This window comes from Grammomys surdaster, unplaced genomic scaffold, assembly GCF_004785775.1.
Source record: "Grammomys surdaster isolate TR1022 unplaced genomic scaffold, NIH_TR_1.0 146, whole genome shotgun sequence".
Lineage (NCBI taxonomy): Eukaryota > Metazoa > Chordata > Mammalia > Rodentia > Muridae > Grammomys > Grammomys surdaster.
The window spans coordinates 3,261,249-3,261,893 of NW_021604604.1; positions in this window are offsets into that span (position 1 = coordinate 3,261,249).

Here is a 645-nt window from a genome sequence, read left to right on the forward strand (position 1 = left end):
CAAGAAGGTTGTGCCCCGACCACTGTATCCGCTAGTGCGGTCGCCCAGGCCACCAGGCAAAACCATTCCGCCAACAACCTGCGCTCCAGGCCACCCGGCCTCAAGCAGCAGAAATACCCGAGGCTCCCTGCCAGGCCAGTGGGGCGCAGGGACCTGGGACCACCTTAGAAGAAGTCTGGGGCTCCGATTCTAGGCTTCTTCCGGGCCGATGGCCCCCAGTTCAACCCGCCGCTTCCCAGATCCCTTCTTGGAGATTTCCATGCGCAAAGGTAGACGAATGGTGGAGAGCCGGTGCAGGGCAGCTGCTTCCAGCCTCCTGGGCGGACAGACCGCACCCGAACCCCGACTTTTGGGGTATCAGGAGCTAGGCGGGCCTCCGGGGCTACACCTCCGACTCCACCCCGGCTCTCCGGAACCCTGGGAACAGGCAGCAGCAGAAGGGGCGCATGCGCGCCTCCGGCCAGGGTCCCTCCCCAGCCGGCAGAGTTTGGGGAAAGTTTGGCGAGGTTTGCTTTGGCAGCGACGGACGTCCCAAAGGCTAAGTTGCCCTGGATAGGGGGCCAGGAGCTCCCGGGCGTCCTATGAGCCGTTTTGGCAGGGACCCGAGGGCTGAAAAGCAGCAGAAGGTGGGGAGAAGAAGGCCTT